Here is a 25,172-nt window from a genome sequence, read left to right as displayed (position 1 = left end):
TGGTCACGTGTGCATGATAGGTGCTGTTAACATTGACGTGCTGAAAAGAAAGAACGACACATTGTGGCTGATTACTTGAACACGCTTGCTGACGTTGGGATAGAATCTACTATCAACCTTCCCACACGTGTCGAAATTTTGGGTGCATCACTTGTGTCTTCACGCATAGATCACGTCAACGTTCGCACTGAGAACGACCAGGTATTTCCGTTTATTATTGAGCAAAAGCTATCCGATCACTTCTATGTTGGGTGTAGCTTTCTATCGTCTCAGCATGCTGCGGCTAACAACCCAGTATCACAGATAGAGGTTGCTGATAAAAGAAAGCTGGACTCGTTGTTGCAACGCTACGACTGGAAATCTTTCCTAGCAGAAGTTCCTGCCAGTCACCTCTATAAATCTTTTAATGCCGTTTATACGCAGACAGTGCACTCTTGCAAAAACGTAGTCGCCTTAAAGCAACGAAAGCCGGGATGCCCGTGGATAAATGGAAATGCTCTAACCGCGATAGCTGAAAAAGAACTAGCCTGGGCGCGTTGTCGTCGCTCACCTAATAATCAGTATCTTCGTGAAGCTTATAAGATGGCTCGCAATAAAGTCACTACTGTGCTTCGGGGTGCCAAGCGACAGCACTTTCAAGGTAAATTTTCTGAATTTAGGAATAACCCGTCCAAGGCTTGGTCCGTGGTTAACGAATTAAGGGGTCGTCCCCGGAAAGGCGCATACCAAACTATTGCCAAGAATTTCGGTCCACCATCTATAACGTTAGCAGACCAATTTAATTCCTTTTTCTCGTCTACTGCAGCAGGTTTGTCCGGTAATGCGGCTAGTTATTGTATGCCACAATCGGTAGTTGAGTCTGCCTTCCTGCCTGAGTGTACCGAGGATGATATTCGCTATATTTTATTTAACTTAAAACAGCACAAGTCGGTTGGATTAGATGGTGTGTCTGTAGACGTCCTTCGCAGAAATTTCGAGGCCCTGAAGAATGTTCTTTTAGCAATTATAAATAACATTATAACCACGCAAGAAATTCCACCTGGCCTTAAGGAAGCGCTTGTAGTTCCTCTCTTCAAAAGCGGACAGGTCAATGTTGTCACAAACTACAGGCCAATTTCGATACTTTCGTGCATTGCTCTTATACTTGAAAAGCATATTTTTCACGTAATGCAGAGCTTTATTGATGCGCACAACATACTGTCATCTAATCAGTACGGATTTACTTGTGGGCGTGGCACTAGATTAGCATTAGATGAATTAACCGATTACCTTAATAGTACTCTTGAAATTAGTGCATTCGCTTGTGCATTATTTCTAGATGTATCAAAAGCTTTTGACGCCGTAAACCATAAAATTTTACTTCGTAAACTTCATAGCTATGGCTTCCGAGGGCCTTTCCTAACTTTCCTTGAGAACTATTTGCACGGTCGAATCCAAGTAGTAGTTCTCGGAAATATTAAAAGCAAACCTAGACAGTTGAGCGCTGGAGTACCCCAGGGGTCGATTTTAGCTCCCCTTTTATTCAAATTGTACGTTAATGATCTCAGTCAAGCAATTTTTCACTGTCGGGTGTTTCAATACGCAGATGACACGCTTTTAGTATCTCGTCATACTAATTACCATCAAGCCGTGGCTGAATTACAAATTGACACTACAAATGTTATCAGTTGGTACCGTAATAACTTAATTTCTATTAACCAAAATAAAACTAAATTAGTATGTTTTCACGATCCGCTGAAATCTATTCCTGTCATCACTCCAGTGTTTCTTCATTCTCCTCTGTGTAACAATTGTTCTTGCTCTCCTATTCCATTCCTCTCAAGTGTCAATTATCTCGGTGTTCATTTCGATTCTAACATGTCCTGGAACCCTCACTTCGCTAACGTTTGTGAAAGGCTGCGCAAAATAGCCTGCCTGCTGTATTCTATCAAAGCACTATGCCCAATTTACGTAAGGAAAACAATAGCACATGCATTGGCGTACAGTGTGTTGAGATATGGAATTTGTTCTTTTTATTTCTGTTCAGTGTTTTGGCGCAATAAAGTTGATTCTTTGCTAAAATCCATAATTCGGGCGGTGATGTATGGTGTGCACATTACTAACAATCCCAGTCTTTTTTCATGCTCGCACATGCCCTCGTTCAGGCTGTTATTCAAAGAAACAGTAATCCTTTCCTATATATGGAACAGTGAGTTCTGCCTCCCGTATGTCCCCGCCAGAACATTACGTCCACGCGACCGCTTTACCTTACCAAGAGTACGGACAAGATACGGCAAACGTGTCCGTGCCTTCTATGTACCTGATGTGTTGAACGACCTGCCAGATAATGTTTTATCTTCCAGCACGCGGAAAGAAGTAAAATCTTATATATTTGATCTTTAGGTGTAATTTTGTTTCTTTTCTTTCTTTCTTTGTTTTTTTTTTTTTTTATTTTCCTTCTTCCCCGTCTTTTCTTACTGCCTTTCCTTAGTTTTTAGTTTGAGTCTTGTGCAATTGACTTATTGTGCCGCCCCTGGCTTGCTCCATTCTGCCGAGCGCTGCCCCACAAGCCCATTGTTGGCTTGGGCAGGCTCGTATTTGTATGTTATTTTTGAAATAAATAAATAATTTATATATATATATATATATATATATATATATATATATATATATATATATATATATATATATATATATATATATATATATATATATATACCAGACCATATCATGATTTGACATGCCATGCCATCCCATACCCCCATACCATATCATACCATACCATACAATACATTAATTTGTTGAATGCAAAATGAGTAAAATTTGATCAAAATTCTTAAGTTATTCGCAGATATCCTTCATGCCATATATTACGTATTGGGGCAATACTGATGTTTTCCTGTGAGTAAAAGAATCTAAGATGATCCGGGAGATTCACCGTATAATCGAGAGTATTGCATGCATACTGCAGAAATTTAAATTTTCTAAAGTGGCATTAAGCGCAGTTGTCGGAGTGCAGCGGGGTCTGCGAAAGCAGTATGAAGATTTCAAATTTTAAGAGCAAAAGAAAAATGAAATTCTTCCAGACGATCCCACGATGAGACGTAACAAATCTACATTATAAGTATTGGCTTTACATACTCTTTTGTGTTCTGCATTGAACACCTCCACAATGGACCTTTGATTTCTTCGTAAATATTTTCTTCCGGTGCTCCATCGTCTTCTGGCGAGTGAAGGCTTGCGGAGGGTGAATGTAAGTGAGTGGTGGGTGGTGTTTATTTGGTTGTTAGCAGTGGGTAAGTAGCAGTGGGAGGGTACTCATAGGTGTGCGGTACATTTTTATCCATGGGTGCCCAATGTGAAACCTCTGGAAGGTAGAGACTATCAAATGTCAAGTATTAAAACAAAAGTAACAAACGTGATAAACCTGGCAAAAAACAAGAAGCAAGATAAAGCAGAACTGTGTTATAAAATACATCTTTGTTATGTCCTGGTACTTTCGCTCTTTGTTGTGCTGTGTTTTAAACTACGCCGTACCTATTTCCCCTTTCCCTTACACTAGGCCGTCATGCAAGTCCCATATGTTGAAGATCATTCATTTAGATTGATACGTACTCCTGCAATAACTAGATCATTTCATATTTCCACCGAAATTTTTTCTCCATCATGCGACAAACTTCGGTCGCTCTCGCCAACGAAGTGTCTCATTCCTTTCCGATGTGTATTGCGTTCACAGAGCTGATGACAGTAACAGACTCGAACAGAGTCCAAGCGGAGGCTTAATTTCGCCAAACACCGCGTCGATGTGGCGACAAGGTAAGAGGCATGTCCGTACTGCGTCTAAGAAAAGCTTATCCACCGCATAAATTTGTGTGTGCCCCGCCGCAATGGCGCAGTGGTTCAATAAATAATAAAAAAGCAGTGGCGCACTGGTTAGGGCACTCGACTGCTGTGCCCAAGGATGCAGGATCGAATCCCGGCCTCGGCGGCCGCTTTTCCATGGAAGCGAAAAGTAAGGCACCCGTGTGCTTTGCGATGTCAGTGCACGTGAAAAAACCCCAGATGGTCAAAATTTCCTGAGCCCTATACATACGGTTTCTTCTCGCAATGCACATTTTTAAATGGCGCTGCTTTCAATTCTAAGGGAAGAAATACGGAAGCCATTTTGTCTGTTTTCTGCCGTTAGGGCAACTAAAGTAATTTCGGCTACATTACTATATATCTAGCTACTCTATTCTGATTATGATTCTATTATTACTAATGCGAAAACATTAGTAGGCTATGTTACGCCAGAAGTATCTGCCAAAATGAGTCACCGGAAAATGAGTCCTCTTGTGACGTCATCACCAAGCGACGTCATCAGTCAGTGACTGGACGAGAGTTGTAAGCCATGATGTAAAGAAGTGCTGTGTCATCAACGAGTCATGAGTCCTTAGCCATGTGACATGAAAGTGTAGAGTCATCTAATTCATGATTAATGTGAGGCATGGGTCATGAGACAAAGTGCTGAGTCACATCGTGAGAGGTAGCAAGGTCGAAGAGTGGCGGTCGGTTATTAACGGAGTTGGCAAGTAAATGTAGGAAGGCGTCGACTAAGAGCCACCAACACCGCGCCAAGGCTAATGCTTTTGTATTCTCTCAATGCAGTTTCTGCAGTAACCTCTAAGCTTTCAGTGTCTGTCCGCGATCGCATCTTTTATTCATTTTTTCCAAGTCATTCACAGTTCAAGTGGAGAGAGGGAATTCCCCTAAGCACCACTCACCACGGTTGTCTAATATGAAGTCTTTGCACGGAGCACCCGACAGTTCTCACCTTCGTACCACTTCTAATGCTACTGCATCAGGAGTGGCTTGCTGAGGCAGCAGGCTTGAGGAGCCAGCGAAGCACAAGGACTTACTCTGTCCTTTGCCCTGTTTTTATCCTGCACTATTTTTTCCCTCACTTTGTTATCATACCGAGCGCTCTGGTGTTCGAAAACAAATTTGGTTGATACAGTTGCTCGCTAGTACAGTGTGTGTATATCTCCTTCTTCGTACTTTATGCTTAACGGTTAAGCTCCTCACTTTCGGTAAAAGTTAAACTTCACTATATCAAATACCGCTAATACGCCCACGGATGGTATGATCTATCTTCTTGCTTTATGTTTACTAGCCTTTTGTTTTTTCAACCTCAAGCATGCTGCTTTTGGCTAGCAGAATAAATCAAAATGCGTCCATGCCACTCAGCCACCTCCCATTATTCCTGAGGTCGCTGGATGCGTCCTTTAATAACCCTGTTAATGCAACAGTTTAGGGAGCAAACCTGCTTCACAGAGGAAAACAGAAAAAAAAATTGTTTGATAGGTATTAAATTTACCCCGCTACATGTAACAGGCCTGCGAGTGCATGCGACCATGGGTACGTAATACACAAGAAATCCTTACTTATTGCGTCAAGGTAAATAAAAAAGTGGGTGAGGATAAAAGCGTGGGAGCATGCGTTGTATCCCATGTCTTTTAAAATACCGATAGCAGCCTGATGAATTTGTGATTTACCAATGGACGCCGTTAAACGCTAACCACGTCTGCAATCTAGAATGAAAAAAAAAAAAAAAAAAAAAAAAACAACTCTATACGGAAGCTAGATTCTCGTTCGGAAATGTAGCTCTCGAGGTGCCAGTCAACAACACTTGTTCTTGTTCGTGCGTCTTTTTACATAGTGGCTGAAAAATAACTGGTAAAACAATAACATGAGCGTCGCATATTTAGAGGATGTCACTGAAACAGTACTTTCTAATCCAGTGCGACTAATTACGCCTCATGCATATTTAATCACGCAATTAATAACTAAGGGCCCGCGTGTGCATGAATAGTGCGTCGTCGTCAGCGACCGTCGCGCGGTCTTTAGTTTAGCGCGGATTATCATCCTGCTCCTCCTGTGTCTCCATTGCCCGCCGCGTTCGCAAGAAAAAAATACAAAAGAGAAAGGCTGGGCAGGGACACTAAAGCACGCTTTTGTGTAATTAAGCTCATTTACATATTGACTGATAGCGTCCGGCGTATAAATACGCGCCATATCCGGCCATCTGAATTTGTAACGCGAGGGCAACGTGTGAGAGGTCACAAGGAAGGGAACACAGAAGGGGAAAGGGGAGTGCTGAAAGCTGCGACGCCCCCGCCGCGTTTTACCTTCGGTGCCAAGACGAGGGCGGCCGTTACCGTTGCTGTGTTTACAGTTCCTCAATTACCCCTCGGGTTAGCAATCACGCTTGAAGAGAATGATGGGCTTTCTCTCTCTCTCTCTCTCTCTCTCTCTCTCTCTCTCTCTCTCTCTCTCTCTCTCTCTCTCTCTCGACAACAGCAGCAATGATTTAGTGGAAGGCCTTTGCAAATGGTGGAAAGAGATCTCAACCGCACGCAGCTCGTCTCTCAATTCTTTTTTGCTTACTGCGCTTACAAAACGCAGCATCTCGCTCTCTCTCTCTCTCTCTCTCTCTCTCGCTGTTTACTTTAGAAACAAACTTTATTGGTTGAAAGCAAAGTGCAGATTATGGTCGCGGCACTGGCACTTCACATCACCTGAAAGTAAATTCACGCACTGAAAAGTACGCACAATCATTTTCTTCTTTTTTTTTTTTAAGGTAATAATTGTAGTACGGTGAGATTCTTCATCTCTGCATGTTCACATTAGACTCCGTGTTTACATTTGGCAATCTTCAGTTGACTGAATATGCATCCAGCCCCTACGTTAGCGCGAACTCGGCCAGTTCGAAGAAGGGATTTTTGTCGGAATCGTTTTTTTAATGGTTCACTACGTGCCAGTATGCAGCTGGACTCCCTCAGTTGTTCCAGCTGACGAGAAAGGGCATCTTCCATTGTAGTTCAGTGGTTGCAGTTTTTTCATATGGTGGACTCATGAGTTCAATAGAGGCACTAACGACTCTAACTTTACAAAGAGAGTTTATATGCATTTCGAGCTTCCAATACCCAGTCTCGAAACTTAGAACCCTGCAGCCTCCCTTTGTGAAACTTCTGCACATACTTAACAGGGCCCACTCCGCCGGCGCGCGCGGCAAGCGAGAGCATACTCGGTGAATACATTAAAAAAAAAAAAAAAAAAAACTGCGCTTCCAGCATTAAAAGCATATTAGCCGTGTTCCGATATTCGCCAAGTTTGCACCTCAGTGACGTCATGCGCTCGCAGCGACGTTTTCTTGCAGATTGGAATAATTTTAAGGAACTTAGGCTATTTCAAACAAAAATTGTAGAAATACCAAAAAACTGCAAAAACAAAAAAAAAAACAGATGGAACCTAAAAAGCGCTAAAAATCCGGCCTCCCGCAATGCAACATTTTGCCCTCCTAAACAGTGGAAAATTCCGGTAAATTTAGCGAAAAAATCACTAACTTGGTAACTCTGCTGCACCTTTTCCTGCTCGAGTGACTTTGATAGCGGACACCGTATACGACCTTGACCGCGAGCGCCTGCACCTCCTTACAACATGTCCTCCTCCTGGCTTCATACCTCGCCTTCTGTTGAAGATTCTTTAAATCATCCTTCATTTTCGATTTACTTTTTTTTTTAATCTTTTGGTGAACAAAATTGTGACGTTATCGGCGTAATTGGCACGCCTGAGTCCGATTTTTCGCTTTTTCTTGCTAAGCTTATCAAAACAATGATTAAAGACATAGTGAATATCGTACAACCTTCATGGCGCTCACTTTTCTACAGTGTTATAGGCGTCCTTCCGAATGCCTCCAATTGCAATAATTCCGGTTCTGTTAGAAAATATAGGCTAATTGACAGAGCTGTGTATTCTGTGCCCGCAGACTAGGTTGCTGAGCAGTGCCGCCTTGTGGCTTACATTTTCGAAGGTCCGTTTTTAGACTGCACGCGAGAAAGATGTTCTATCCGTACTTTGCGATGGTATTAAGCCCTTTTTCCGTGATCCGCACGTTGATATCTTGGGCATGATAGGCGTCGTTGAAATACGAACATAGCGTGTGGCACGAATTCTTACTTAGAGGGAGCTACAATCTCTAAAGCACATTTCCCAAGCATGCAGTCACGAAACGTGTGTAAGATTTCCAGGGAGTTTTTCTAGACTTCGGAATCATTACTATTTCCGCTTGCTTCCCGTCCATCTGGTTAATTCCCTCTTCCCAGTGTTCGTTGAGGAACTCTGTGAATCTTATGATTGAGTTCTCGCGCGGGTTCTCTAACACGGTGTTGGTGGTATGATTTTTACACGTCTTTGTGTTCTTTGTGGCGGACATCACAGCGTTCCCGACTTCTTCTAAGGTAAGAGGTTCGTCTAGCGCGCGATTCGCATTGCCCGTGTATGGTAAGCTTCATTAGATGTCCGCTTGATAGCCGATATAGCTTGGCTCGATAATCTGTGACATTTCCCGATCTAGTACTTTAACTTGGTGTGCAACTTTTTGGGTCGTCTTGCTATTTTCGAAATTGGTCTTGGTTGGGTCTACAAGAGCCCTAAGAAAAGCGCAAAACCTGGCCGAGCCTGGGGTCAGCTGTAGCGTGTATCATTTTCATTCCAAGTTCTACCTAACGAGCTCCGTCACATACTCCTCGGGTTCTTTGGTGATCTCGGTGATCTTACGCCTAAACTTTTTTGTTGCATTTTATCTTTTTCATCTTCTTAGTAGCTCTTGTCTGGAGGTCCAGACGTGTAATATATATTTATCCACGTTGGGCATGTCGGTAGTGAGGGCAGCCACATTGGCTAGGATTTCCCAGTCAGATCTGATACTCACTCCTAACTCTTGCTATCTTAATAGCGTCTTCAGATTTCACTCTGATTTTTCGATAGGCTTCCCAAATTGTGTGTCTATCCTGGTAACGTTTGCTTATCGATCGAGAGGGTTTCCATCTGAATGCGGAGGATGGAATGGAGTCTCCGTGTTGTATTTAGGACGCTAGCTGGCGTCGTATAAATAAGACGTGCATAGTGACACGAGCGCCTCTTCTTTCCTCGTAATCAACTGTTGCTAGCCTGCGTGAAAACCGTGTTTCGATCAAAGCAAAATGCAAAAGACGTTTGTGTGCTTTGAGATGTCAGCGCACACCGAAGATTCTAAGGTAGCAGAAACTACTACGCAGCTCTCGGCTACGGCATGTGTTTCTTTATTCTTTCTTTTATTCCCACAGTCCTCCCTAGCTTCAAGCCCTTAGTAGACTTCCTGCGCGCTTCCTGCGCGTCCGGTATTATATCTGCATGTTTCTGGATAGCATTGCAAGGATGAACTATAGCTAAATGAGGCATTTCAAAGAGCTGTTTCTTGGTATGAAGAATGGCAAATGGAGGTCAAATTTGAGAAAACAGTATTTATGAAAATAACTCACAAAAAGAACCCTCTGCATTTCAGGTATTCTGCTCGTAATATTTTCTAATCAGAAGGTGAGCACTGTAAATACCTCTGTCTCTGGATTTCAAATAATCTGAGCTGTAAAAACATAAATATGTAACAAGTAATGCTAATCAAAAACTTTTTTTTTCTAAGACGAGCAGATTAAGACTATCCACACCCGTTGTTCAGTTGCTGGCTTATAAATCCATTATCCTTCCAAGCATAGATTACGCCTATATTATCTGATATCCCCATACTCAAAAACATATTGTACTGGGATCGATACCCAGCACCTCCACCAAGATGTTAAGAGCGAGGTTTCAATTGACGCAGGACGAACGTCGAAAACCCAGCTGTGTCCACTTCCGAGTCCCAGCATGAGCCGCTTCTTCTTCGACCTCATCTTGTCTTGTCTCCATTTCTGGGCGTCGCAATATCAATCTAATCGAAAATTTGCAGAAAAAGGCAGTCCGTTTTATTTACACAAGCATTGCGCGCATCTCGATGACAACACTTTTAGCAAAGGCTAAACTCCAACCCTTACCACCGAAAGGAGCAAAGCACTGCGCCTAAAATTTTTATTTCAGTTAATAAAAAGTTATTACTAAGTAGACGTTTCACATATAATTTCTTTTTCTACAGGATATGCCACAATACAAGGACACTCATTAACAATACCTCCTTATTCTGCTCGTAACAACTGCTTCAAATATTCTTTCTTTCCCAGTACTATTACTGATGGAACAAACTAGACAATGAGACGGTCGTTTGAGGTCGTCTGATTGCCATGACTTATTTTGCTTGTTTGTTTGTTTGTTTGTTTGTTTGCTTGCTTGCTTGTTTTTTGCCTTTTATTGAACTTTGTATTCTTGTTTTTGTTGCCTACAGTCACTGTGCATTATTACTGCATCCCACCCTGCTAAAATCCCTCATGGGATTGCAGTATTTATAAATAAATATAAGTACAATGGCTGCCTTCCCGTTTATGCTGTGTATAGAGGCTCCTAAAGCCTATTTATAAGGTCGCCATCCGAGTCTATGAACTTCGTCATGACGCCTGTCACTGGCTCCGCTAAGCCTGTGGATAGGGTGTTTCTTGCCATTCTTCCATTGTTCTTTTTATAGTTCTTGCTCTGTCCTCTTTTCATCTCCGTTGATGCACCGGATGCGTGTACTTCGGTGTAGGCTTTATTCGTCAGTGGGTCTCCATCCCTTGGAACTCTTTTTATATATACCCTGCGTTGGGCTCATGTAGGCCAGTTTAAGTTTATCCAACCCTGCTCTGCCTGCCCTGCTGTTGGTTATGTGAATTCTACGATTTATGCAAATTCTACGAATTCTATGTGAAATTTCTACGATTTTAGGTTGGGCTCAGTGATATCATCCACCTTTTCGTGAATTCTCAGATTAAGTGACATTTCTTCTGAGGCATTCATTATAATGCCCAAGACTCTCTAAAAACATGATGACCCACATAGTATCCAGAAAGCCTACAAAACTACAAGCTGTGTAGGAGGTAGTACATGCCACCATGCACAGAACTCCATAAGTACGAGAATACAAACGAATACCGTGCTCAAGCACAAAAATATTTCAGGCAATTCACCACTGATGCTATCAGCGACAACGCACGCAGTATAGTATGTGCCTGTGGATATGACATGACAGTATGAAAATAAGAAGATACAAGAAGCGACGAATGAGGTGGTAGTTAGAAATGTTTTCCCCCCAGCTTATACTAAACAAAATAAACCAGCGTTGCTTGGAATCAAAATGCAGATTTTGAGGGGGAAGGCAGACCTGTACCATATGAGGTGGGCTTGCAAAAGAAAAATAAGAGGTCATTATTATTACCGCATTAAACCCGGGAGAGATGGGAAGAAGCACTGTCTATAGCTCGGAAGAAGGACTTAAGCGTCCCTTAATCAAACGAGAAAGGGCAGCAACCTACGCTAATGGACTCCCCAAATGAGGACACCACATTCTCTTCCCAACCGTCTAATTTTGATGGAATAAATATTCTAATAATCGTTAAACCTGACATCTCCGCAAGAGCTGACCTAAAGGGAAATAACGAAAGAACGAAATACGGAGGCTATCCAACAAGTTTCAGAAGCAGCAAAGAGTGCTTACGTCATCCTCATGCGGCACATCGATCTAATCCTCGTGTTTGTATAGTACTTTCCGACTCCCTTTTTGGCCTCACGAGGAAGTGATATTAACCATTTGGCTTTCAGACTAAGGTCCCGAGCACATTCATTTCCTTCCTTTTACTGTACAAATACACACGCGCGCGCACACGTACGTACATACCAGCCGCAGCGGCTTCGTTTTGATGGGGAAGCGCAAGGCGTCAGTGCACGTCCTCCACTACGGCGTCCTTAAAATAGCGTGAGTCGCTTTGGGACGCAAAACCCCAAGACAAAGCGTACACGCACTCGCACAGCGATAAAATAAAATCAACAATAAAGCTGCCTTGGCGCTCATACACCGATCGTAGCATCTCCACTGACTCCGTAAACAGGGATATCTATAGATGTCGTTCAGTCGCAAGTGCTTCCTGTGCAATAAGCACGAGGTTCATAGCCATGCGCTCAACTGTTCCTTTGTTCATTGTGTTGGCTCTGGAATCCTGGATACTAGACGATCAGTTCTTGCATGTTTTCAACTCCTTATGATTGAATTGAGAGACTTCGGCCAACGTTTTGTTCGTCTGATGCACGTGCTGTGGCAGAACGGGTGCAACTCTTTAACACCCTCACCGCTGTCGCCAAAACCAACAATAAGTAAAAGGCAGTAAGGGAAGTAAGACACACACATTGCCCACCTAGAGAGTTCAATCTCTTCCCTCACACACTCACGTATTATCATCATAATCATCATTATCAGCCGGATTATACCCACTGCAGGATGAAGGCTTCTCCTATATTACTCCAACTAACCCTTTCTGTGCTAACTGCATCCACTTGACCTCTGCAAACTTCTTAACCTCATCCGCCCTCCAAACTTTCTGCCGCCCTGCTACGATTTTCTTCCCTTGGAATCCAATTTGTAACCCTGAGCGGCCATTGGTTGCCCTCTCTTCGCACTACATATCCTGTCCATGCCCATTTCTTCTTGATTTCTACTAGAATATCATTACTCAAGTTATTTCTTTGACCCACTCTGCACATTTCTTATCTCTTAATGTTACCCCTACAATTTTCCGTTCAATAGCCCCCTGCGTTGTCCTCAACTTAAGCAGAACCCTTTTCGTTAGGCTCTACTTCTCAGTCCCATAGATGAGTACCGGTAAGATGCAACTGTTGCATACTTTTCTCTTGGGACGGTACACATTCACTGAGCACCCTTATACGAGCAATCACCAAGAATCTCGCGAACACGCCTGCCCTTATGGATGTCCAAGCCCATACTGTCAAACGTAATCTTGAGGATCCCGCAGCCTTAGCCAGCAAAGCTCCAAAATTAAAGCCGATTCTTCCTTTTAGCTCATTGGCCCCCTCTAATAACTGCGTGTATGGCAGCCACACTCACGCAATGGAATATTGTAGCCTTTCTACTGACCATACCCACTTACACCTATGGCTCCTATCCCTAACCATTCCCGCACTTTGTCTTCCTTCAAGAAACGTGACATGCCAGGAACATACCGGGATACTGCCCTTTGCACACTTATTTGGCCTCGCCACTCTGCTCTTATATTCGTGTAGACATTCCATATAAAACGGAGGACGTCCGACAGCCCTTCTCTCTTATATAACTTCCCTATCATATTATTTAGAATTCCCTTCTTTGCCTCTCAATGGGAACGTATTCATCCACCTTTTGACTCTCATTTGCACACTACGTAAAAGCCTTTTCCCGATAACCTTGTCTTCGCTTCGCTTCCTGCCCACATGACCATCTGCCTGCATCCTGGCCGTTGTCACGCTCGAGCATTAAACCGCGTCCCTTTCACTTCCGCTGCTATAAATGTTTCCTGTTGTCCTCCTTTCAATGCCACAGACTGTGTCATAGTGACGTAGTCTGTTCGTTCTTCCATCACATCCACATCTGGCCCCTTACTCCTACCCATCTTCTCCGCTTCCTCTAGCAATTGCTGCCATTGTGCGGGCAACTCGAACTCGCTTCTATACCGCATTCTCTCCTTTACCGAATTTTTGCGGGTTTCGTGGAAGCCATTCGGACAATTCTTGCGTGATATCTTCCCCAGGGCCTTACATGACCTTGCCTCCGCCCTCTGGCAAACTGCCCCTTGGTCACCCATGGTGCGGGTGCCAAGTCACGGAGGGATTGCCGGCAGTGAGCTGCCCTATCAGACTCTTACCTGGGCACCGGGGATTCCCCGGCCTTACCCACCCATGTCAGACGAGGCACGTTTTTACAGCACACAGCAGCAACACTCCCTGTAGATATTACCTGCACCTCACCCCGCTTATCACCTTGTAGATTTTCTCGTTGAGAGCCATACAGCTAACCACACTCATCACAACGGCGTGGTTTCGGTTTTCGCGCCTACCACTCCTGCTTAAGTTGTTCCTGCCCGACCATTTCTATCTGGTTTGCCCGACAGTAATTCGTTTCCGGCACTACCCAAGTGACAGACGTGACTGTCCCAGACAACTCATGTTGGCCAGCTGTCACCAGCCCTTCTGAATTTCGTTTCGTTGCTCTTCGCTTCTTCGCTTTCTGCTACAACTGCGTACACAACGAGACCAGGCGCCTCGCCGCTAACCATCTTTGCACTGTTCGCCGGGACCTGCATTTTGCGCAGGACGCTCTGAATATCGACCGGCTTCACTCTGTCGTACTTTTTCTGCGCCTCTGTCTTCGCTGGCATCTGTTACTTCGGGAGAAAGCGAGTGACAATGTTCCTGCCCTGGCACTAGCGCTGTTATCCTGTGGTCACTGCATCGCACTTTTCCGATTACCTCTACATCCTGCATAATGAGGTGGTTAGAACACAGTATCAAGTCGATTTCATTTTAGGCTCCTCATTAGGACTTTTCCACGTCCACTCCCGGTTCTTCCGTTTGCTAAAGAATTGGGCTCCTCATTAGGACTTTTCCACGTCCACTTCCGGTTCTTCCGTTTGCTGAAGAAAGTATTCATGATTCTTAACTTATTGCGATCTGCAAAGTCAACAATAGTAACTCCCCCCTGCTATTCCTAGAATCAATGCCCATAGACACCCACTTCCTGGACTCCTGCTTGCTTTTTCCCTACCTTGGCATTGAAGTCACCGAATAGTATAGCATACTGCGCCTTTCCTTTCCGCATTGCCAATTCTACATCTTCGTAGAAGCTTTCAAATGTCTTGTCATCATGACTGCATGTAGCAGAGTAGGTCTGTGCAACCTTCAATTTATACCGCTTATTAAGCTTAATTACGATGCCTGCCACCCTCTCATTAATGCTATAGAATTCATCTATATTACCAGCTATATACTTATTCCTTGTCAATAAAGAAATAACTCGCTTACTTGCAAAAGCAGGAGGAATTAGGTACGATGCTTGCGACATGCGCACTGCTTCAAAACTGAAAAGCAGATCAATGTGTTGTCCGTTTTAAACACAGCTGACAAAGGAAGTTCCCACGCTGATAAGTCGCAGCAGCCTGAACTATGATACGCCTATCGCTGCGGTGACGCGGTGGTGCCCGCCCGTAGACGATATGCTAGCCACGAGTTTGTTCCATCCCTCAAGTAACCCCTTTCTTTTGTTTGCAATGCATCGTATTATTGTAAAGCCTTGAGTTACTGCGCCTATAACTTGCTGGGGCCTGGTTTCGGCCAATAGGCTGTAGCCAAAGAGGATCCTGAGATATGTCATTTCCGTAATTGTTCTTGATTGCTCTTACCTAGCTTAATTTCTAGCAAAAGCTCTCGCTTGCTGCAGCCTTTTTTGTGGATCCAACTCAAATTCCTCTTCATAGCACGTGTGGCCTGCTCTTTCTGCGTAACTTTCTATGAAATTGGCTGCTATCTGAAAAGCACCCTCCTTGGCTCCGAATGGACCCTTGGTTATCCAGACTGTAAAAGCTTCAGCGCAAAGAGAGTGTCTGACACCTGGCATTTCAATTAATCTTGGAGGGAGTCCAACCATGGCTATATTAAAAAGGGTGGGAGATATGACACAGACCTGCGAGTATGCTTGTTCGGCATTTTTAAATGACATCTGACATGAGGTGTTAATCGTAGCAGTTCTATCTCTAGGAAATGCCTTAACATGCGTGCGTACTCTTTTGCGTTGTTTTTGAGAGGATATACTTTCTAGCAACACATTGCGGCGTACGTTTCCGAATGCTCTTTTAAAAGTTGTTGCGACAATGGCATGTTCTCTTGCTTATAAAGCGCCTAGACTGGTCATAATGTAGATACCTGGGTGCAAACTGCAAACTGAACGAGGCACAAACCAGTTGTGAGAAACAGTGCGTGTCTTGTGTCTCCCTTTTCTTTGTGCCTCGTTCATTTTGCGCCCACATATTTACATCATGAACAGTCTCTAACTAGCCCGATTTTCCATCCCATTGCCTAGATGGGTGCCAGGAGACCACCCGCGATAGCAGACACTTATGCGTAACTAGCATTACACCACGTGCTAGATTGGCAAAGAAAGCGTCGAAGGGTCCTTCGCCGTGGGTTCCTTAGAGACGTCATCTTTACTACCGCTAATCGCATTATGAAGAAAAAGCGCGTTTGTGACTGTGGACCTCCATAATACAGTTGTGCACTAGCTAGCATTTAACGTAACATTTCCCTAATCATGTCCTGATTTTTTTTTTTCCTTCGAGTGTTAGTTCGGTAGGGAACGGTTATTATTAATTTTGGCTGATATTTGAACCAATTGAAGAAGGAGCTTCTTCGAAACTTCTTGTCCAAACTAACAACCGAACTGTTCGATACTTGCACTTCGCGAACGTCGTAAACGCTATGAGCCTTGTTTACCTGAATGTCATAATGAGTCCTCGAGCGCACTTATTAACGAATCAACCAGAACGCAGTCGGCAGTCTCTGTGCGCGCACCATTCGTTCTCTCCTTGCCCAGGTTGGCGTGCCCCGTGCCGAGGCTGGTAGCGTTTTATCGGCACCGCTCCCATTTGGCGCCGAGCACTCACGCCATGTCCCGGACCTGTCTTCGGGCTCTGGACATGTCACCTCGGGAGACGAGAAGGAACAGCGCCGCGACGTGTCTCGGAAACACAACCGGCTGTGAAAGGCAACCGCGGCGCGGATAAGGGGAAAGCGACGCACAGCTAAGGAAGATCAACGGCTGGCCGCCGTACAAAACGAAGGACGAACCGAAAGAATGCCTGCACAAGCAACAAGAGAAGCAGCAGACGGAAGACGGCAACGAGAGACGAAACTGCGACAAAGAGAGGCTCGAGGCAGGCCTATGGCAGCCGCGGGAGGAGTTGGGATGAGCCCGCAGACAAAAAGAAAAGAAGGATAAGGCTGCTACCGGTGCTTTTCTTCCTCTACTGCTGCAATGGAGAAGAAGGTCGGCATACAGCGGCGACCGTGTGCGGGAACGGCAGTGGTCGAGGGTGGTGGCGGTGGCCCGCTTTGGATTCTCGCTTAATTTTGCTCGCTTACCCCCTCCGCTACCGCGTTTTCGTGATTTGTTTTTTTTTTATTTTGCCCGCCCAGATCGATGGTTGAGCGAATCGATCGCTATTAGCACTCGCTTTGCCGCCGCGTAATCTGGAGCGAAGCAGCGGCGGCCTGCTTCTCCGTTCGGGACCATTGCGTGTGTGCCCCGATAGCGCCTCACCCATCTACAGCACACACCCTTCTTCTTCGTCGTCGTCCCTTGCACGTCCCTGTCTTTGTGCTCTGCGTTGCCCTCTCTTTTGGCCTCACGTATATTCTCTCCTTCCCTCCGCGTCCTTACGCATCGCCGTCGCCGTCATTTGCTCCTTTCCTCATCTTTTGTTTATCGGCTCCAGCTGTGACTAACACGAGCTCGGGTTGCGCTACCCAGCACCCGAGCGCCGGCTCATTCCCTCCTCTGCTTCGCGTGTCCGCTACGGGATTTCTTCTCCCTTCCCTCTCCTCCCGGCGCAACCTCCTCTCGGACTAATGGTGGTGACGTCCCGCCGTCTCTTCCGAGCGATGGCGCGAGAGGGGCTTAGCGAGGACGATAGAACGATACCCGTATACGCGACGCTCGGCGGTAGTAGGCCGACAGGGTGAGAAATGGTTGTCCTTGTACCGCCGCGCTCTCGTTTCTTCTCGAGCGCGAAGAATGTGGCGGCGCGGGGAATCGTATCTCAATAGAACAATGTAAGCATTGTTGCAGGCATCATGCTCTACCGCCGGTGTGGTGAATGGTGGGCGCCTCCATTTCTCGTCTCTTTGGCACGCGCCTGGAGGAGAGTTGGGGTCGTTTATACGTGTGGGCAGAAAACGTTACTATCGTTACTTGTAGTGCATATGCTCTCATCGTCTCAATTAACTTTTTGTGCCCGCTGTGGACGCTAACGCCGACACGTTGGGTCTATGACGTGTCTCTGGAAATTTAGTCTAATGATCATAATCGGATTAAAGAGGGCGGCTTTGCGTTATACTTCCGTTATTGCTAAAATTATTGGTAATTCGTTGTGCGCCGTAAGAGCACTAAATAGCGTCAGAAGCACGTCGGAAGGCTTTCCATTTTTTGTTTTAACGCAGCATCTAAAAAAAGTGCATTAATTTTATCTTCTTCAAGAATTGGTGAGAGAAAGTAAATTCTTGTGCGCTCACACATCACTAGCTCACTGCAACTTAAAGATGCACTTGGAACAACTCTGCCTTTTTTCTCTTCGCAATAAAATTTTACAGAAGGAAATTTTGTGGTATCTTCTTGCATCCTTGAGTCAGAAAAGTTCGTTTTTATTTCTGAAAAAGGTGAAAATTTGTTTTAGAAGTCTCTGATAGGAAAATAAAGTTCCAGAAAGTCATATGATTTCTTCATATTCATATCCATTTTCTTATTCGGGAAATGTGTCGGCAAGCAAGAACAAAATTAAAGCGGCATTTTTGCAAGGATAAGCACAGATATACGTGCAGATGAATTATTTAGCACTCGTTAGCTATGTTTTCCCTCATCTTGTCATGTTTAGCTAAGTATTTAAGGTGATTTCGGGTTTTTATTGTGATGGAGGAGGTCCCATTATCGTATTTAGTGTAACTCTGCCAGAGGAGATGAAGATGCTGAAGACTATGAAATCCGAAGGACAGCGTCGAGGACTGACAGTTTTGCTTAGCTTAGGACAATATCTCACGGCGCTGCCATTTGTTGACAAGCCCTTAAACACGTTCTTTCTGATCGGATTACAAAGTCTATAAAACACACACACGCGATGGACCGATATTGGGAATCTGCTGTTTCCTCAAAAGACAAATTCAGCAGCGTGATTGCTCGCTTAAAGCAAGTGCATGCCCAGACCTGGTTCAAACTGGAATGACACTCTTAGTGGCGTGCTCTGCATTGTGTCTCCCCTATAGCACTGTTAACTAGGTGCGTCATATTTAGCATTGTGTTGATTTACCACTATTTTCTTATATTAGCTTGTACATAGTTAGAACACACAAAATATTAGTGTGCGATAATAAGCACCATGTATTTAAAAAATGAGATGGGCAGTAGTCTGATTCACTGCGGCAAGCTTGTTTGTTTGTTTGTTTGTTTGTTTGTTTGTTTGTTTGTTTGTTTGTTTGTTTGTTTGTTTGTTTGTTTGTTCTGAGCGGTCGCTCAAAGAAGGCTTCACAGTCACGCCAGCGAAACACAATAATGCTGTTACTAATTATTTCCCATTAAAAGCGCGCGCAGCCGACTGCCACCTTTTACGCGACAGTAGGACTGCGCACCACGGTGTTGCACTCTAAACCCGTTCTGTTACAGTACACCGCAATATATAATGGGTGCCATGACTAAGCAGGGGGGAAAAGAAATATCTTGGACTAGGATGTGTTCTGAGGACATCGCACTCTGTTCAAGGACAGAGGAGAGTGAAGAAGCAAAACCCGAGGTCTGTGAGGAAACACTACGAAAGGGATGTCCCGGAATTAGCGGAGAGGAGAAGAATGAATATATAGCTTGTTATCCAGAAGAATTTGCGTGCTCAAAGTAAAAGAATAAGGATAATGACAATCTAGAGGGCGACACATTTCCAGTGCTCTGTACCGTCCATCGCTGAAGCCTTAAACATGGCGAAGGAAGCCACCCGTAAAAGACAGGCAGGAGGCTACAATTCGAAGACCATTTTAGTAGAATTTAACGAGGCCAGGAATTATGCACGCATCGAACTGAAGTGGTGCCCCTAAAAGATATCAGAGGCTGCAGCTGTTTTGTTGCTTAGTTGGGAGGAGCGGCTAATACATTGGAAAGGAGCTTAAGAAGCTTCAGTTCGATTGGAAGATACCGAAAGCAAAACGCAGGAAAATGTGACAAAATGATGTGGAGGAATATCTAAGAATATATAAGCTCAGGGTAGATTGAGTTTGAAATGGAGACGCCTTATCAAGAATAGTTGCTCCATGTATAATTGGGGTACCACAAGAAACAAAAAAAAAAAGGGTTAAGGGCCTTGTAACTTTTCGCGAACCATATTATTCGCATGAATAAAACAGTTCAAGAATATCCTACACAGTAGATGTGTATATTTTTGTTCGGTGGTTTTGCATCTTAGTGTAGATAGAGCTGAAATTTATATAAAAGGAAAACATTTTCAAACTTTCAGGTTGTTGTTTTTTTCCAGTGGATCAAATTTATAAAAGACTGGATAAGGAAACTGAAGCTCCGCCTTTAGGGGATGACGTGAGAGCTTAAAATGATTCCCTTCTGTCAACTCTCTTTGCTATTCTTTGTTGGCGTACATACATTTAGCTCATCTCTCGATAAATAATCCACTAATCTGTACCTCTGTTCAACTGCACGCACACTTAATAGCGTGAAATCGTTATCTACCACAGTGAATTTTCGTTGTTCTTCTATAAATAGGTTCTTCTTGGTGACTTGAAGACGTGGCAAATTGCACCACAGGTGCGCCGGATAACAACGAAATAAGGATAACGACACTTGAGAGCTACAAAGAGATTAACTGAAGTTTATATACAAAACATGGCAATATTTACAGCAAGGTTAGGCAAAAGATACATGGATCTGGCTAGCTCGGCCTAGCCAAAGATGTACACATTAACCCATAGCTCAGAGCCACGAAAATTCACGGGCGCAGTCGACAGAATCTTGGTTTTAGCAGCCGGTCCTTTTGACGCGCCGCTGCTCGCCTCAGCGGTAGCCTCCTAGCTGCCGCTGTCCTTGCTGCTGCTTTTCTTGTCTGCTCTCCTGAAATGCCGATACCAACTCGATGGCTCCGTGTGGCTTAACCAACTCTAGGGGTACTATACTTTCGCGCACTACTGTGATCTCGGACCCCGTGTCGAGAATCGCGTCAATCCGTCGGTTCTGACAAGCCAAAGAAATCGGTTTTAACTCGCTCATTGCTACAACTCCGTCCTGCGTCGCTACGCGTGCCAAAAGTTTTTCCCCTTTCGTGTGGGGAGCCTTCACGTTTGAGGAGCTGGCCGAATTGCTAGTGGCCGACCAGTTAAAAATTCAGTACCACCATATATGAAAGACCACCCGACACAGTCATAAAGCCTCGCTTTAACCAAGTCGTGAAAACGTGCCTCCGTGGCCTATGCGTTGCGAGTCTGACTAAGGACGCAAGGATCTCTGAAAGTTCTATTCCCATATCGCCGACTCATCTCAAAGGAGGTGCTCCAATTGACAGCCTTTGACGGTAATCTAGCAAGCGCTGAAGACGACGACGACCGGTGGTGATAAAGAAGAAGCGCGCCAGCTCCGTAACAAAGCTCGAATATTCTCTCTGAACGCTGCCGTCCCGGCTCGTAGGGGGCTTGCGGTGCATGGAAGTCGAACCCAGCCCCTCTTCCTAATGTCGCGTAAACGAGGACCCTGTCGCAGTTTCGTCCGAGGCACTACCCACAGAACCGGGACGGCAGCATTCAATGAGAACATTCAAGCTCTGTCTTGGAGTTGGCGCGCTTCTCTTTTTTCCCTTTAATCATCTTCGTCTTCAGCGCTTGCTACATTATCATATGGTGCCATGACGTCACACAACCCGCCAACCAATCAGGGCTGTTCCCGTTACACCTACCAGCTACCACCAGCCAGATGCATGCTCGTTATTTTTGGCTCACAAAGTCAACGCCGACAACATCAGCGCTAGGTTATCTGGAGAACGGGACGGTTAATGCTATTTCTTCAGGAACAAAATTTCGATATATGTAAATATATATATACAGAATGATGATGGTGTGTGATATGGACTTAAAACCTGAGGGACTCCAGTGCCAAGCACTTCATCCCGGAGAAGCTGAGCATGCATATACCGATTGAAAATCGTATCCGGCGATGCTGTGTGCATGGAATACCGCGCCTCCAACAAACGAGGCGAATGCTAAACATTTAGTGTGAAAGACGGAGCACTTATTTACTTAACCCTAGTCCTTCTTTCTTTTTTTAAGAGGAGAGGGCGCATTAACGACACGCGCTGCAATATGTATTTATCATGCAGTGGCCACGTAGTCATACCAGTGCCAGTTGGACGTTCATCTACATGTGTTATAAAGTGCTTTCTGCGACGGTTAATGTCACAAAGCCATATAATGATGTGGCACCCCGAAGACATCGCAAATTCTTGGTAACATACCATGCACTGATTTGTTGTTGTTGTTTTTTTTTGTTTTTTTTTACTGGTGTAAAATGATCAGCTGAGCTCACAACCGGTGATATGATGCGACATTAAGTATAGCCGCACTCCATTCAAAAAATGTGAGCGCAGCATCTCAAATAGTATCATGTGTTGACCAATGGCAACACGAGGAAGGCATTAATGTGCGCTAAAATATGGCGCATCTCAAGTACTCGTCGTAATTTTTTATTGGCCTGTGGAGAGACTTGTTGAGAAACTCTGGCTGAGTTTGTTGCATAAAACATTCTTTATGCCGTGAGTAACTCACTTGCGCCGGATGGCTATTTGGTCTTCTGGCTGGTCGCAGTCAGCAATCAACACGTGGAAACGTGTACCTCGTGCAGATTTACGCAAGTTTTCCTTCTGAAACCGAATGCAGAAGAAGATTAAGAAAACAACCATAGTAAAACTATGCAATCAAGTTACTCACATGGGGCGAGAAGAGCGCTGAATGCAAACGTTTAGTAAAACATACTTTGCACCTTTTTTGTTTTGCCTTCCTGCAGTTGAAGTATTACCTGAGTTAGAAAAATCGCATTTTTCGGCCTGCCTTTTGCATTGTTTTCTTGCAGCATAAATGTGATGGGTGGCAAGCACAAAATAAATCAGACGTAGCTGCTCGTCAAATCGCGGTTTTCCAATAACGCGATGTTCTGGTTCTACTAAAAGGCTGAAAAGCAATGGATAGTCTCTGAAATGATACACAGGAAGCGCTATGTCCTGAAGATTGGTAAAATAAACAAGCGCGCATTTTTTTTTTTTAATTTTAGCCTTCCTTTTGTCGTTAAAGATATTTTTCCTGGGTGCCTCTTTAAGCCTCTCCTGTTTTTCTTTTTTTGTTTTGTTTTGTTTTTTTTTTTAATGCTTCCACAGACCTGTTAAAATGGTGCATTGGAAACCAGAGCTTTTGTTGATCCCATTAACCCTGCGACACCCGAGGCACTCATTTTCGAGACCCGCAATTCGAGAAGGGTTGTGTCCTCTTTGATTTCGACAGCATTCATGAGCAGGTCGATTGAATACCTTCCCTGCGTCCTGTGCAAGCAGCCTGCAATCTGATCCGCTACATAACTGTCTGCTCTCAGTGACACTGCTACGGAGAGACTGCATAAAACAGACAAGCGAAAACCTTAGCGGGTGCGCCGGTGAGAGCAGAGAGGAAGTGTGTTCCGTCGTCTCTGTTTGCACTGCTATGGTTCTTCGGTAATGGGTTACTCGGCGTAAGGTCCTCTCAGAAAGACCAACAGGAACAAAAAATAACCAGTTCGCTAATGTACGTGTCCCGCCCTCTGGAGAATATCTTCTCTGCCTAAACACTTAGCGATAAGAAACACTTAGACAGTCGTGTCAAGATCGAGATTCTAACGCGGTAAGTCTGCGTGTAGTTCTATTTGCTGCATCGCGAACAAGCTTTGTAGGATTAAAAGACAAACGGTAGGGCCATTGAACCCTAAACTCGCGAAATCGCTACATGATTGATGTTTTTTTTTTCTTTTTCATAACCTTTGCATGCAACGGGGTTTTTATATTCGCTTATGCCCGAGCATTGAAAGTAAAGAGTTAATGAGGTTAATGTCCCGAAGCCTGCAGGCATGTCTGAGAAGCTCATGTTTCCAATCCGCCTGGTAAAGCCAACCTTGTTTGATCCGCGGCAACATTCTCAACAGCAGTGTCCGTGTTCAACAACTTTTGTTTTTTTTCTGCGCCAGAATTGGCTTAACGAACTTGTTCGTGTTGTGATATACATGAGTTAAGACACAGTGTGCCTGGAAACTGAGCGACGCTCGAAAGTTAGCCAGCCTTGCTAACAAAAATGAAAATTGAAATTTACCAGCCTTCTACGTCACCTGTATTTGATCATATCCTCAGATGTGTGGCTAAGGCATCTACAGCAAAGTTTCTTTCCGCTACTTTTCCCACAATTGCAACTGCTCTCAAATCGACGATTCCTTCAACCCGTTCATCCGCCCAGCAAGAGAGTGAAAGGAAAGTCGCGAAAGTGAAAGGAGAAGGGAGGGTATTAAGCGAAGGAAAGGAGGAAGTAAAAGCGAGCTACATTAATCCTTGTCCCGGAAGGCTAATACCGGCTCGCGGTAAGATTTACAAAGTGCCGCTTGTCGCGTCGCAGCCAGCTGTGTTAAACGAGCTTAAGCCGGACTCTCACGTTAACCTCGTTTTCCTCTATATTGGCCTTAAAATTAATGCAGCAATTTCAGAGTAATGAAAGCAGCCGCAAGAGGCGGCCGAGCCTGAAAGACCTTGAAGAAGCGGACTTGGACACGTAGACGGCACTGGCATCCCACTTTACGAGAAACATAATGAAGTAGAATATGTAAAAGAGTTGAATAAGGGTAATTTAAAGCCTCGAGTAATTTTTCTTTCGCCTATCTCCACACAGCTATGTGCGTGTGTGCCATTATCGACTCCTTAATCTAGCTCGTCCAATATATATATATATATATATATATATATATATATATATATATATATATATATATATATATATATATATATATATATATATATATATATATATATATATTTCCCCTAAAAATATTACATTACTAATTTATGTGATTACCGAAGTAAAAAAAAAGACATAGAGTGCAATCACCCATGATTTCCTTGGCCTCGCCGACTGTTGGCTTCATTCCTTCATACATATATATATATATATATATATATATATATTGACACTATACTATGGTCATGTACCTTTCTTGAACTCAAAGCGTTGAATTCTCGGTCACTGTATCTGTATAAATATATTGATTAGGTAACAAAGAAAAAAAAGACTGTGACCTAAGGATAGCGTGTCCGATTTGGAATCCAAGAGCCTCAGAATAGATTCGCTTCTCGCCCTCCTTTAATGTTTTTCGGCGTTATTCACTCAATTTTAAAGCGGAAGCTTTACTGGCCTAGCTCTGCGAGTTTCGCCGTCGTCAGCCAAGACTTGAACTGCGCATGCGCCGTCGCTATGCCAACCAGCTGCGCCGGGCTTATTGGCTGCGTCCACTGCCGCTAGGCCACGCCGATTCTCCTTAGCGGCGCCGGGCTCCCGCTTGGTCACGTGAGTTGCCGCGCAGC

This window comes from Amblyomma maculatum, chromosome 6 (genome assembly GCF_055883805.1).
Source record: "Amblyomma maculatum isolate TAMU_Amacu chromosome 6, ASM5588380v1, whole genome shotgun sequence".
NCBI lineage: Eukaryota > Metazoa > Arthropoda > Arachnida > Ixodida > Ixodidae > Amblyomma > Amblyomma maculatum.
The sequence above is the reverse complement of the archived record's forward strand: the minus strand, read 5'-3'. Positions refer to the sequence as shown.